The sequence below is a fragment of the Schistocerca americana genome, chromosome 1 (assembly GCF_021461395.2).
Source record: "Schistocerca americana isolate TAMUIC-IGC-003095 chromosome 1, iqSchAmer2.1, whole genome shotgun sequence".
Classification (NCBI taxonomy): Eukaryota; Metazoa; Arthropoda; class Insecta; order Orthoptera; family Acrididae; genus Schistocerca; species Schistocerca americana.
The window spans coordinates 1,122,626,373-1,122,639,505 of NC_060119.1; positions in this window are offsets into that span (position 1 = coordinate 1,122,626,373).

Sequence of the window (13,133 nt, forward strand, 5' to 3'; positions counted from 1 at the left end):
ACGAAACGGCATCATGCTCGTTAATCAGTAACTTCGTAGCGGAACATATTGCTATTAGCTTTTAATTGGAAAAGGCTTTCATCATCAGTGATTACCTGTTAAATTAATGTGGAAATGAAGTACAGCAATGCTCACTTCAGCATGAAAGTGAAATGAGCATCACTGTTAATACAGGAGTGGATGTATGTAGGTATAGTTAGTGAGTACGTTACTTGCAAAAAGGAAACTATATTGAGATAATATTCATTTGTAGAGTTATTATTCCAAAGTGACATTTTCCTTCTTCTAATTGAGAGACTTTAACAGCTGAAAAAGTATAAGAGACACGTGTTCATGTTAGGAACATCATCAATTTTATTTTGGAACGAAGCATGTTCTCTCTGTGCAACTCCAATACTTGAGTCCAGTTGCCGCAAAATTAATAGATAGCGAACTAGAAGGAGCTTTACAGCAGTTGCTGTGACAGGGAGAGGGGTATATTTTACAACGGACGCGCGCGCGCACAAACACGCACACACACACAAACTGCAGAGGAAGAGAGAAAGTAAACGAAGCTCAAATTTGATGACAAAATGATATGAAAACAAGTAAACATCAACATGGACTGGACAAACAGCAGCAACACAGCCACTGTTTTGTGAGGTAGAAAGGTGTAGTTCCGCAAAAAAAAAAACATGTTTGTGTGGTTATTTCCAAAACAGATGAGGACACAGATTAATTGCAGATGACATGCTACCAATGTACAGTAGTGTAAAACAGGTTACGGAACCCAACAATGTAGTAAAAACTTCTGTAATAACAGCAACAGAAAAAGACTATTTTTAGCTTAATTTTGTTATGTCAGTAATTACTTAATACATGTTAACATTTTACAGAACTGATCAAAACTAACTGCTAATGATGACACAAAGTTGGTGATACACGCTGGGTCATTTAATGAAAACCGCTGTTTGCATAATAAGCGGACTTCAAATCCAACGCTCATCCTTTGTACGGGCTGGATGTAACGGCTGACTTGGCCTCTTCAACGGGAATGTGAATCGCTCTGGGAAAGTCTATTGTCTACAACTTGCACGCTGATAACTGTTCATAAATTACCCACAATATTGCACAAATGAGCATCTTGGTATGGCCAGGAATGATACGTTACAAACTGTGTAAAATGTAACTATGAAATTCGGATGAAGCACTTTCAGAATGTACGTAAGTGTGTTCGTAGCCTGTGGAATGTTGTTTAGCACGCCTTCCATGTGTGTAGTGTAATGAAACTGCGGGTACTGTAGGGACTTCGGACTTCTTGTACATAAAGTAATTATCTTTAATGAAGTATTATATGAAGTAAACAAAAAGATTGGGCAAATGTACAATCAGATCTTATCAATATTTCAAAGAGACAGAGAGATTGGCGACTGGATTTAAATGTTCAGAAAAATAAGACAGTCCACTTCACTGCAAACAAAAATTTAGTATCATATGAATAAAATATATAGAGCCGAAATAGAACCAGTCAACTCATACAAATATCAGGGTGTAACAATATCTAGGGATACGAAATGAACGATCACATAGGCTTTCTCGTAGACGACGACGATGGCAACTTTGGTTCGTCGGCAGAATATAGTGAAAATGGGTTTAGTCTACTAAGTCTAAGTTACAGAAAACTGGTAAAGTGTGTGGGCCCCGTACAAAATAGGACTATCATGGGATGCTGAATGTATACAGAGAAGGACGAGAAGACTGGTAAACAAAAATGTTGAAAAACCTGAGTAGGGGCCATCCTCTACCGGGCTGGAAAGCCCCACTACTTCGTCAGGATGTAGACCGAGGACCTGTGCGGTGTCGTTAGACACATTAAAAAAATATGAAAAATTACGTCATTTATTCCTGAAAATAAATGTCATTGCTGGTTCTTCTGCACCGACTGGCGACTACTTTATCCGGAGCAGATCACGCCGTCCAATTGCGGACTTGCGGCTACTTAGGACGCTGCATCAGCTTCGAGTGGAAGTCGATGACTGCCTGAAGCGGCAATTTTGCCTCCCGCTGGCGAGGTAGGCACGTCCCATCGGTGGCTCTGTTTTTGCAGATAGCGGTGACCACGAGGTGTGTATTTTGACCCACACGCCCGTTTTGGGAGTACTCATTTCCTACCAGATCACTGCCCGCATTAACCTGTCAGGAGGAACGCAATGCCGTGATATCGTGCTGGAAACTGAACCTAGCCCGCCGGTACGGTAGAACATCAGATCTGTGCGAAGCTGGAGTTTAGGGCAGCTTCCGGTGTGCAGTGAAGTCGTGTAGGTAAACTCCCGACCTACCCATCAGCATTGGATGCTGTGCTGACGTCAGTACTGGATGCTGGACTCCATGAGCCGTGGCTTCGGATCACTGATCGTCTCATAGGGCAGCAAGTGCAAGACCAGTACCGGAAAAATATCGTACGCACGATTTTACCAACCGAGTGCGAATGACGTGAGCGCACCGTCCTTCCGATCAAGTGCCAAAAGCTAGTGGCGGTGAATTTCTATCTCGGAGGAGAGGTTCTGCTCTATGGCGTTATTCGTAATGACCGAAATGTTTATGCTCTGTCCGAGCCATCAGCGGCCCTCAGTTCCGTTACATTTGATTAACAAATTTCTTACAGGCTCTTTACTGCCTAGCCAAACTATCGGTAGTCGTTGTCTCCTACCTAGTGTCTGTTGTGTAATGTTACAGGAGTAACTAAGGCAGCTCGGTCTGCACTTTTATAACAATTTTCTGCTGAGCTGCTCGCAGTCTTTATTAAGAGCGGTGAGATGGTTATTTTGTCCGACCTAGTAACGGAGTTAAAATGCTTACGCTTCCTGGCTGGCGGATGGCGACACTTCCGCATAACTCGGTAACGCCGGCTGTTATAACTTAGAAAAGTTTTTACCTCACAATTCTATTGCTAGTTTTGCCACGTTACGCCTGTTTGGGTAGACTCTTGAAAATAGTCGCCAGTTATACCACGAAAGCTAAATTAAAAAGTCTCAAGAACGAGTCTATCTATTGCTTATGCCTTTATCCCGCGGTTGCGCAGGGTCGGCATGTTTAGAGATGGATTTGGCAAGGTTAACGTTAAGGGGTGGCCGGATGCCCGTCCTGCCGCCACCCCTTCGCCCCTCTCCCCCCCCCCCCCCCCCCCCCGGGACGGAATAAGTTCACCCTTCCTGTCTGCGTCTAGTGTTATCCATGGAGTAGTGCGAACTGTCATATTGCTAGAGGAGGCCGAAATGCACGCTATAAGCTCACGCAGGATGGCGTGAGGTCTGGAACAGGATACGTAATGAACGCTATAAAGAAAAGTACGTAGCTTCTGGAATACTTAACTTTAATTCATCATTTGTATACATCGTTCTTGATGAGACATGCTTCATACGATGACTATCAATTGCTATGGCGCCTTGCTAGGTCGTAGCCATTGACTTACCTGAAGGCTATTCTAACTATCTTCCCTGCAAATAAACGAGGCTTCGTCAGTGTTGCATTGCTAGCTAAGTCGTCCGTACAACTGGGCGAGTGCTAGTAAGTCTCTCGACACCTGCCGTGTGGTGGCGCTCTGTCTGCGATCACTGACAGTGGCGACACGCGGGTCCGACATGTACTAATGGACCGCGGCCGATTTAAAGCTACCACCTAGCAAGTGTGGTGTCTGGCGGTGACACCACACGAACGTTTTAAAATGTCTGCCAGTCGTGTAACTGAGGCGGGACGTGGGTACCAGCCCGGTATTCACCTAGGGCGATGCAAAAACCCGCCTAAAAATCACATCCAGGCTGGCAGGCACGAAGGAGCGCATTAGCACTTTCAAGACCGAGTATTAAGTGAAGAATATAGATACATTCTTTAGCCTCTACGTATCCCTCACAGCACCCGTGAGAGCAACAGTAAACTAATTATATCATGCGCAGAAGCATTTAAAAGATCATTTTTTCCGCGCTACATATACGATTGAAACTTAAGAAACCCCTGTGTGTAGTACAGTGATAAATACCCTCTGCCATGCACTTCATAGAATTTGCGGAGAAGTAGAAACGGAATGGCTTAGCGTGTGAAGTAACTGTGAAGAAATGCAAAGGTAAGTGAATGTGACGAAATGTTCAATTTTTGCAGTCCTGTCTTCCTCAGTTGCGTGTAACATTACGGTATATTGATAATTTTTACTTATGGACTACTTTCAGTTTGAGAAAGAATATTATCTACAAAGTTACGGATTGCCCATGAGATGTCCAATATCATGAACACTAGCAAACATTTTCATCAGTCATCTAGAAAATCAGATATTTGAAAAGATAACCAGTAATGAAAGTTTCAAAATCATATATTGGTACAGATACGTGGATGACATTATTGGTCTGGCAGATGAGCCAAGTGAAAAAATAGATGAACTCCATTCGGAAATAAACAAAGCTCATCAGAACATAAAATCCACACTTGAAAAAGAAAATCAAATAAATTTTCTTGACATTACAATATAAAAAGAAAATGGCAAACATACATTTAACATCTTTATAAAACAAACAGCCACAGACACAATAATACATTCCACATCCAACGACCCCTACAGCCAGAAACTTGCAGCACTAAGATGGTTCAAATGGCTCTGAGCACTATGGGACTTAACATCTGAGGTCATCAGTCCCCTAGAACTTAGAACTACTTAAACCTAACTAACCTAAGAACATCACACACATCCATGCCCGAGGCAGGATTCGAACCAGCACTAAGACACATGTTACATAGACTAAACAGAATTCCACTCAACAAGAGAAACTATGAACAAGAAATGAGTAAAATCATACAAATAGCTAGGAACAATGGGTATGACACACATGTGGTACACAGGCTCAATCAAAAAATGAAAACACAAATACAAAACAAAGACAACAGTTCCAGAATACAAGGGAACTCACAAGCTGAAAACTTACAGACACACTCAACAAACACATGCAATGACAACACCACACAGAAAAGAACCAGATGGTACACCATGACCTACACTCATAAACTAACACACAGAGTTGCAAACATCCTAAAGAGACAGGGCTTCAGAATAGCATATAAGCCTGGGCAAACCCTCCAATCACACCTAAGCCAGCCTGCTACCAAGAGGGACAAATTACAACAGTCAAGAATATATAAACTTGAATGTCAAAGTTGTGATGCAGTATACATAGGCATGACATGCAGGAATTTTGAAACACGATACTAAGAACATATCAGATGTTGGAAGAATGAAACAAACCATTCCACATTTGCAGAACATTTAAAACACCATAACCATCATCCTAGAAACATGGAACAAGAAATGAAAATAATGAGAATAAACAACCATGACGAACATCTTACACAAACACAAGAAAACTTCCACATCCCGAAAGCCATAGCAGAAAACAAACATGTGATAAATGAACAAGCACACATCAGCACAGGCTCCCTACTACACATAATAAAGGAAATGATAAGATAAAACGAAACTCTTCCCCCCTTCACCTTCTGGACACACACACACACACACCACAAATAAATTGTATCACATTAAAACACACACACACACACACACACACACACACACACACACACACACACACAGCCCAAAATACACACACACACACACACACACACACACACACACACACAACACAAAAAAATTATATCACACCTAAACACACACACACACACACACACACACACACACACACACACACTAACGCACACACAAATGCATACACGAACAGATCACAGATACTTCAATAATTACACTCGAAAGTTTGGCAATAACATTCGATCTTTGGCAAAAATAATTGACAATCGGCAACAGAAACCAAAACATAGCATTGAAACAAGCATTCAGTTCATAGCGCTGTGGAATGTGGGTAAAAACCGCAAATTGGCATTCATAAGAAGAAGATCAACACCAAAAATGCAACAGGAGCGTAATATGTAAGAAACTGTCCACGCAACCTGTAAGTGCAGTTCAAAACATTACTACATAATAGGAAATACCAACCACCAGAACTGTTTATAACCTATAGGTACAGTGACGAAAATGTAAATTACATAGCAAACATGTGTACATATTCCAGGCCACTGATGATGCCTTGCAGAAAATAAAGGCGAAACGCGTATGGCACTAAAATTGTGTTTTATTCAGTTGCCGTCAGACGGTCCAGAAGTAAAAATTATCAATATACCGTGATGAAATGTGTTCATTTCTTTACCCTCTCTAAATTGTACGCGCCAACGAACTTTATTCGCAATGCATCACGTCCGAAGTTTATGCGCAAGTTCATCTGCCAAAGAACGGTTTTCTACCGTGCCAGCAAAGATAGGAAACTGCTAAGACCGCGCGCTTAGCGATTAAGTGCGCTTCCATTAGATATCAGTACATGGGCGAGTGCTTTGCAAACAGAACAGAGGTATCTCTACGAACACGATTCAAATAGCCACTGGCGATGAGGACCTGACATGGAATCACTTTGACGCGCTGCAGCTAATAAGAGTTAACGGCGAATGAAGCAGTGTGTGTGGCAGTGGCACAAACAGTCAAAAGGGAGCAACGCGAACAGTCGGAGCTGCACGGACTCGGTAAAGGGACGAGACCAGATCGATGTTCACGGCAGTCCTGCTGCCATATGCCAGTCTGACATTTCAGAGGGTTCCAGCCACGACGCAAGCAAGAGCTGAGTCCCGCTGCTAAACCGTCTTGCTGTTATTCCACTTTGTGTTGACGTTCGACAAGCTAATTGCGGCGTATTGGACCGCTTACGGCTCGCTGCTCAGTCCTCGGTACCTGTTAAGTCCGGTATTGTGTCGGTCAATAGCTGGAAGCAATGCAGTGTTAACCCTGTTGCACGTCGACACTGCTCTCGGGTTACACATCTGGACCGACGCTTGATCTAACGGCGTTCATATCAATTAATTTAAGCTAGCCAAGGGAAACAACACAACGAAGGGAGGATTACTGTAGAAGTGGGTGAAAAAAAACTGGCCCGGAAAATATTTACAACAAGACTGACGCGGGAGTCACCTTTATTAATGGAACTCCACATCTAATTCTTCTGTACATACCCCGCAAGCCACCGTACGGTACTTCGCGGGCGATACCTTGTACAGCTACTTGTTACTTTCTTTCCTGTACCACACGCAAATAGACAGAGGGAAAAACGACTGTCTACGACTATATACCCCCGTATGAGCCGCAATTCTGCGTATCTTATCTTCGAGGTGCTTACGCACAATGTATATTGGCGGCAGTAGAATCGTTCTGCACTCGGCTTCAAATGCTGCTTCTCTAAATTTTCTCAATAGCGTTCCTCACAAAGAACGTCTCCTTCGCTCCAAGGACTCCCATTTTAATTCCCAAAGCGTCTCTGTAACACTTGCGTGTTGTTCAACCCGGTAACAAATCTAGTAGCCCGCCTCTGAACTGCATCATTGTCTTCCTTCAATCCGACCTGCTACGGATACCAAACACACAAGTAGTATTCAGGAATAGGTCGCACTAGTGTCCTGTATGCAGTCTCCTTACAAGCTTTCCCAAAATACTCCCAATAAATCGAAGCCGACTATTCGCCTTTTCTATCGCAATCCTCACTTGCTCTTTCCATTCCGTACCGCTTTACAATGTTACGCCCAGATATTTAAACGACATGCTGTGTCATGCAGGACACTACTCATGCTGTATACGAATATTACCCGTTTGTTTTTCCTAATCATCCGTATTAACTTACATTTTGCTAAATTTCTAACTAACTGTCATTCATCACACCAACTACATAGTTTGTATAAGTCAACTTGTGTCCTCCTAAAGTCATTTAATTTCGATGCCTTCCAGCACACCACATCGTCATCAGCTATGAGAAGCCGATTGCTGCCACCCTGTCGACCAGATCATTTATCTGTACAAAAAATAGCAAATAAAAGCGGTCCTGTCACACTTTCCTTGGGCACTCTTGAGGAACACTCGCCGTGGAGGTCAACGTACTGGTTTATATTACTTAAGAAGTCTTCAAGCTACTCACATATCTGGAAACCTACTCTATATGCTCCTACCGTGTTTAACAGTCTTCAGTGGAGCACTGTGGCAAATGTTTCCGGAAACCAGGAAATATGGATTCTACCTCGTACTACTTCGTAGTATATCACGAGAGAAAAGAGCAAATTGAGTTTCGCACATCACAGAATATGCAGGAAAATGTCGCTGTTGCCTTCGATGCAGCACTATGTTTGATTTATCGAACTCTAAGACATGCCTAGAAGCTCTGCTTGAGGAGCAGCAGTAACAGCAAACTCATTGTTCTGCTTCAGCTCTTCTAGTGTGTGTGGATTATTTGAGTACATGTTGCACTTCAATATGCCCCACAGAGAAAGCGATCAGGAGGCTGAAATGGCCAGGAGATTACAGTGCGTATGTCGAGCATTCTGTCCGCGCCGAACACCTCATACACTCATGACAAGGTTGTCAAGGCAATGGGTGCTGTTGCTGAAAATATCCATGCAGTTGTTTATCTTCAGTGAGATGGATTAAAGTTTCTGTACATATAGGCTAACATGAACGGTTTGGTGAAATAATCTTGTTACGATGCGGACAACAGGTGCTGTGCACTAGACACCAATCTTGAGGTTATTAAACGGCTCTTCAGAGAACTAATACGAATTTTCTGTTCCGCGTACTCTGTAAGTTCGCATACTGTAATGGGTCAACCAGGCCACATCTGAAGAAATGAAAATCTGAAGCACAAAAAACAGGCCGGCCGCTGTGGCCGAACGGTTCTAGGCGCTTCAGTCCGGAACCGCGCTGCTGCTACGGTTGCAGGTTCGAATCCCGCCTCGGGCATGGATGTGTGTGATGTCCTTAGGTTACTTAAGTTTCAGTAGTTCTAAGGTCTAGGGGACTGATGAACTCAGACGTTAAGTCCCATAGTGCACAGAGCCATTTGAACCATTTCAACCAGAAACAGTGACTACACTTCACTCACGAACCACCAGCAGATCTCGACACGTAAAATTTCGTCTGGATATTTTAACTCATGTACAAATAAAAAAAAAAAAAAAGAAAAAATGTTCAAATGTGTGTGAAATCTTATGGGACTTAACTGCTAAGGTCAGCAGTCCCTAAGCTTACACACTACATAACCTAAATTATCCTAAGGACAAACACACACACCCATGCCCGAGGGAGGACACGAACCTCCGCCGGGACCAGCCGCACAGTCCATGACTGTAGCTCCCTAGACCGCTCGGGTAATCCCGAGCGGCACATATACAACAGTAAATTTGTAAAGACACGGATGCAGACCTTCTTTGACAATTATTTGACAATATTACCTCTTAACTGCCACCTATGCAGAAAAACGATCTTTAGGCTCCATCGGAGCAATGTTTTCTGGCCTTCGAACTCCTCTGGGCTAGCTACGGTTGTCATTTTCGTTTGCATCTACAAAGCATTTTGCCCTTATACACTACTGGCCATTAAAATTGCTACACCACGAAGATGACGTGCTACAGATCGAAATTTAACCGACGGGAAGAAGATGCTGTGATATGCAAATGATTAGCTTTTCATAGCATTCACACAAGGTTCGCGCCGGTGGCGACACCTACAACGTGCTGACATGAGGAAAGATTCCAACCGATTTCTCATATACAAACAGCAGTTGACAAGAGTTGCCCGGTGAAACGTTGTTGTGATGCTTCGTGTAAGAAGGAGAAATGCGTACCATTACGTTTCCGACTTTGATAAAGGTCAGATTGTAGCCTATCGCGATTGCGGTTTATCGTATCGCGACATTGCTGCTCGAGTTGGTCGAGATACAATGACTGTTAGCAGAATATGGAATCGGTGGGTGCAGTAGGGTAATACGGAACACTGTGCTGGATCCCAACGGCCTCGTATCACTAGCAGTCGAGATGACAGGCATCTTAACCGCATGGCTGTAACGGATCGTGCAGCCACGTCTCGATCCCTGAGTCAACGGACGGGGACGTTTGCAAGACAACAACCATCTGCACGAACAGTTCGACGACGTTTGCAGCAGCATGGACTATCAACTCGGAGAGCATGGATGCTGCATCACAGACAGGAGCGCCTGCGATGGTGTACTCAACGACGAACCTGGGTGCACGAATGGCAAAAGGTCATTTTTTCGGATGAATCCAGGTTCTGTTTACAGCATCATGATGGTCGCATTCGTGTTTGGCAACATCGCGGTGAACTCACATTGGAAGCGTGTATTCGTCATCGCCATACTGGCGTATCACCTGGCGTGATGGTATGGGGTGCCATTGGTTAAACGTATCGGTCGCCTCTTGTTCGCATTGACGGTACTTTGAACAGTAGGCGTTACATTTCAGATGTGTTACGACACGTAGCTCTACCCTTCATTCGATCCCTGCGAAACCCTACATTTCAGCAGGATAATGCACGACCGCATGTTGTAGTTCCTGTACGGGCCTTTCTGGATACAGAAAATGTTCGGCAGCTGCCCTGGCCAGTACATTCTCCAGATCTCTCACCAATTCAAAACGTCTGGTCAATGGTGGCCGAGCAACTGGCTCGTCGCAATACGGGTGTCGTTGCTCTTGATGAACTGCGGTATCGTGTTCAAGCTGCATGGGCAGCTGTACCTGTACACTCCATCTAAGCTCTGTTTGACTCAATGCCCAAGCGTATCAAGGCCGTTATTACGGCCAGAGGTGGTCGTTCTGGGTAATGGTTCCTCAGGATCTATGCACCCAAATTGCGTGAAAATGTAATGATATGCCAGTTCTAGTATAATATATTTGTCCAATGAATACCCGTTTATCATTTGCATTTCTTATTGGTGTAGCAATTTTAATGGCCTCTAGTGTAGATAGTTTGTCTAAGTCATCTTGTGTCCTCCTACAGTCATTCAACTTCGATGCCTTCCCGCACACCATATCATCATCAGCAATGAGAAGCCGATTGCTGCCCACCCTGTCGACGAGATTATTTATCTGTACAGAAAATAGAAAATAAAAGCGGTCCTGCCACACTTCCCTTGGGCACTCTTGATGAACACTCGCCGCGGAGGTCAACGTACTGGTTTCAAGCTACTCACATATCTGGGAACCTGCTCTATATGCTCCTACCGTGTTTAACAGTCTTCAGTGGAGCACTGTGGCAAATGCTTCCGGAAACCAGGAAATATGGAGTCTGTCTGTTGCCTTTTATTCATAGTGGGTAGTATATCACGAGAGAAAAGGGCAAATTGAGTTTCGCACATCACAGAATATGCTAGAGACTGTCGCTGTTGCCTTCGATACAGCACTATGCTTGATTTATCGAACTATAAGACTTGCCTAGAAGCTCTGCCTGAGGAGCAGCTGTAACAGCAAACTCATTCTTCTGCTGCAGCTCTTCTAGTGTGTGTGGATTATTTGAGTACATGTGGCACTTCAATCTACCCCACAGAGAAAGCGATCAAGTGATAGAAATGGTCAGGAGATTACAGTGCGTATGTCGAGTATTCTGTCCGCGCCAAACACCTCATACACTCATGACAAGATTGTCAATGCAATGGGTGCTGTCCATGCAGTCTTTCATCTCCAGTGACCTGATCGCAATACGGGTTGAAATTTCTGTACATACGGGTTAACATGAACAGTTTGGTGAAATAATCTTGTTACGATGCGGACACCAGATGATGTGCACTAGACACCAATCTCGAGGTTATAAAACGGCTCTTCAGAGAACTAATATGGATTTTGTGTTGCACAATGGCGCGTATTCTGTAAGTTCGCACACCCTAATGGGTGAACCACGCCACATCTGAAGAAATGAAAAACTGAAGCACCAAAAACGGTGACTACACTTCCCTCACAAACCACCAGCAGATCTCAACACGTAAACTTCGTCTGGATGCTTTAACTCAAGTACAACAGTAAATTTGTAAGGATACGGATGCAGACCTTCTTTGACAATTTTTTGCCGCCTATGCAGATAAACAATCTTTAGATTTCGAAGGAGCATTGTTTTCTAATGTTAGAACTACGGTTGTCATTTTCGTTTGCATCTACAGAGCAGTTTGCCATTATATTTTGCATTGTAGTATTTTCTGGAGGTTTCGTAAAAACATTTCCAGTCTTAAACTTGCACAAACAGCTCCACATTGTGCTTTGCATAAACACTCAACAATGAATACGTTCTGTTTTATCGTAAGCACCATTTTGTGTTGCATTCAACAGGTCATTAAACAGTCTGCCCCTCTCTCTCTCTCAAACGTAGTGACACAGGGAAGCAGTCAGGACAGAGATTGCGCAGAAATGTGACAGAAACTGACTGGTCCACTGAAATCACGGTTTCCACCATTTTCTGTAGTGTACAGCTCTCCTTTTCATTAACGACGGTCAATTCCGCGCAGTATACCTTAAAACTAGAGGTTGATATAATTAAAATTTCGCTAGTATAGACTGCCCGCATGAAAAACGAGTCAGCTTAGGACAATTAAAAATTGTAGACATATTTCTAAAGACATGGTGAAGAGAAATAACAACTAAACCACTGAAATAAACAAATCTTATTTTCCACATGAGAGGGTAGCATTTGCTAATTGTGTACCATGTTTACCTTTCACTTTACAAACGTTATTCATTGTGATGACCATTTCGATCTCCGAGAGACTGTCTCGTGGTCGTGCGGTAGCGTTCTCGCTTCCCGCGCCCGGGTTCCCGGGTTCGATTCGCGGCGGGATCAGGGATTTTCTCTGCCTCGTGATGACTGGGTGTTGTGTGATGTCCTTAGGTTAGTTAGGTTTAAGTAGTTCTAAGTTCTAGGGGACTGATGACCATAGATGTTAAGTCCCATAGTGCTCAGAGCCATTTTTGAGCCTGTAACCGCAATAGAGGTACCATTTCGCAATTCGTAATGACTGGAAGTAAAATGAACCGCAAGACAGCTGTAACTCTCAGATTTATTCGTTGTCACATCCGGTTTTGTTGCATTCAAACAGCATCTTCAGGATGAAACAGTGGCACATTAGCACACCAAACGCCCGTAACGTTTGTAGTAAAAACTCAAACTCCTAAAGAAGTGAAGTCGTCAAAATAAACAAAGCAGGACATCGGTTTAAATAGAGCAGTGGCGCACC